The sequence below is a fragment of the Arachis ipaensis genome, chromosome B2, assembly GCF_059453495.1.
Source record: "Arachis ipaensis isolate K30076 ecotype BB chromosome B2, ASM5945349v1, whole genome shotgun sequence".
NCBI classification, from domain to species: Eukaryota; Viridiplantae; Streptophyta; class Magnoliopsida; order Fabales; family Fabaceae; genus Arachis; species Arachis ipaensis.
The window spans coordinates 27,262,953-27,265,522 of record NC_142437.1 but is presented as its reverse complement, the minus strand read 5'-3'; the positions used below and the strand labels follow the sequence as shown (position 1 = coordinate 27,265,522).

The 2,570-nt window shown below is 41.0% G+C and overlaps 1 non-coding gene across 1 annotated transcript; it reads right to left on the bottom strand.

Annotated features, from left to right (window-relative positions):
• Window positions 1-1,394: 1,394 nt before the first annotated feature.
• LOC148573390 (small nucleolar RNA R71) lies at window positions 1,395-1,498 on the bottom strand. The gene has a single exon (XR_015905525.1). It is a non-coding gene; the product is annotated as a small nucleolar RNA R71 (small nucleolar RNA).
• Between the last annotated feature and the right edge of the window lie 1,072 nt (window positions 1,499-2,570).

Genomic DNA, 2,570 nt, shown 5'->3' with positions numbered 1-2,570 from the left:
ATTGGGAATTTGTTTGTTTTTAGAGAGAATTGGTGAGCCAAGGGATTGGGATCCAATCATATAAGATTGCCAAGAAAAATTCAATGAACGCATTGGTTGAGGAAGAGATAAACATGTTTTGATTCGGAGATCTCAATATCTCCTATAACCCAATGAATTCCCCATTTCTGATTTCCACTTTCTCTTTACATTCTGCCACTCAATTCATGCAATCACCCCCATTCCCTTTTAATTTCAGCAATTTAGCTTCTGCTCTTTAATTCATGCAATTTAAGATTCCGCCATTTAAATTTCTTGTCATTTACGTTTCCCGCCAATTTTACATTCCGCAATTCTCATCTAAATCTTGATTCCGCTCAACTAGAACACACTTCTAATCCGAATTGCTCACTCAACCAATCCTTGTGGGATTCGACCTCACTCTATTGTGAGTTTTTACTTGACGATAACCGGTGCACTTGCCGGAAGGAATTTTGCCGATCGTGAAATTTCCTAAATCGTAGCATAACAAGTTTATGCGCATCAAGTTTATGGCGCCGTTGCCGGGGATTGGTTTTCGATTGACAATTCTCAAATTGGAAGTTAACTAGATTGAGCATTTTTTTTGGTTTTGATTAATTCAGTACAAGTTACTTGTTGAATTTTAATTTCTGCACTCTGTTACATGCTTTCTTTCTTTATGCCTTTAAATTCAAGCAACTAACTCACTGACTCACTAACTGTTTGAATTAATTCCTCAACTGCTCTAACCATACTCTTCCATTAACCAAGAGTATTTCACTTGTTTGTTGCCTGTGCTGTGTTCTTGTATGACAGGTAGGAGAGGAGAGACATCAACTCCTCCATATACCGAACCAGAGAGGACCCTTCATAGACTTAGAAGGGAAGCAAGAGGGAAGAGAGTACTGGGAGAAGAAGAATCTGAAGGAGAATCTGAGGACAATTTTGAGGAAGCTCTAGATCTCAACATGGATAGAGAAGTTCACAACCATGAGAGAGCTGATGGAAACAATGCCATTCCTGAGAGGAGGGTTCTTGGTTCATACATAAACCCAACATCTGGGAATTGTGGTAGCAGCATTCAGAAACCACCCATTCAGGCCAACAATTTTGAGCTCAAACCACAGCTAATATCACTTGTGGAGAATCATTGTTCATTTGGTGGGAGTGCTAATGAAGATCCAAACCAACACCTCACAAAATTCCTGAGAATTTGCGACACTGTGAAGTCCAATGGAGTACAGGAAGATGCCTATAAACTGCTTTTGTTCCCATTTTCACTTAGGGACAAGGCAGCTAAGTGGCTGGAATCATTCCCAAGGGGGAGCCTAACAACATGGGACGAGGTGGAAAGCAAGTTTCTGGCACGTTTCTACCCCCCACAAAAGGTCAATAGGCTTCGATCTGAGGTTCAGACTTTTAGACAACAAGATGGTGAAACTCTCTACGAGGCATGGGAGAGATTCAAGGATTTGACAAGAAAATGCCCACCAGACATGTTCCATGACTGGGTGCAATTGCACATTTTCTATGATGGACTTTCTTATGAATCAAGGAAGGTTGTGGACCATTCATCAGGAGGTTCATTGAACAGGAAAAAGACTGTGGAAGAAGCCATTGAAGTGATTGAAACAGTGGCTGAGAATGAGTACTACTATGCATCAGAGAGACACAACACTAAGGGAGTCATGGAGCTGAACCATGTTGATACAATTCTAGCCCAAAACAAGGTGTTTGCCAAGCAACTAGCAGAGCTTACCAGGAAATTAGAAACAAAGCAAGTGGCTGCAATACACACACAAGAGCAAGAGGAAGAAAGCACTGAAGGAGGTGATTGGGAAGAGGCCAATTATGTAGGAAATCAACAAAGGCAATCATATGATCCACATTCCAACACTTACAATCCAGGATGGAAAAACCACCCAAACTTTGGGTGGGGGAACCAACAAACCCAACCACAAAACCACAAACCTTACAACCATAACCAACATAACAATTCCACATACCAAAACTCCAACCAAAGATCATACCAAGCCACACAAAACACTTACTCCCAACCATCATATCAAGGCCAAAATAATCGACCTACCCAACCTAATCCAAACCAACAATTTCAAGATCAATTAAACAGGATAGAAGGAATGCTTGCAACCATGGGTCAAGACATAACCGAATTAAAAGCTTTTAAGGAAGAAGTAATTTCCAACTTGCAAAACCAAGGAGCTGCCATCGAGAAGTTAGAAAATCAAATTGGGTATTTGTATAAGCAAATCCCTGGGCCAAGTGTTTCTCATGCTGCCAAGGCTATTGCCAGGGAAGAATGTAAAGCCATAACCCTCAGAAGTGGAAAAAAGCTGAAGGAGATCTCAAGTGAACCCACAGAGGATGAAGCAAAGGAAAATGTGAGAGACAAGGAACAGGGACAATCCTTTACACCGTCTGCAACAAGAGAAAAAGAAAAAGAGGTCCTGAAGCCGTATAAACCCAAAGCACCATATCCTCAACATTTGATGAAAGGTGAAAAGGATGGCCAATTCTCCATATTTTTGGAGATTTTCAAGAAGCTTCAA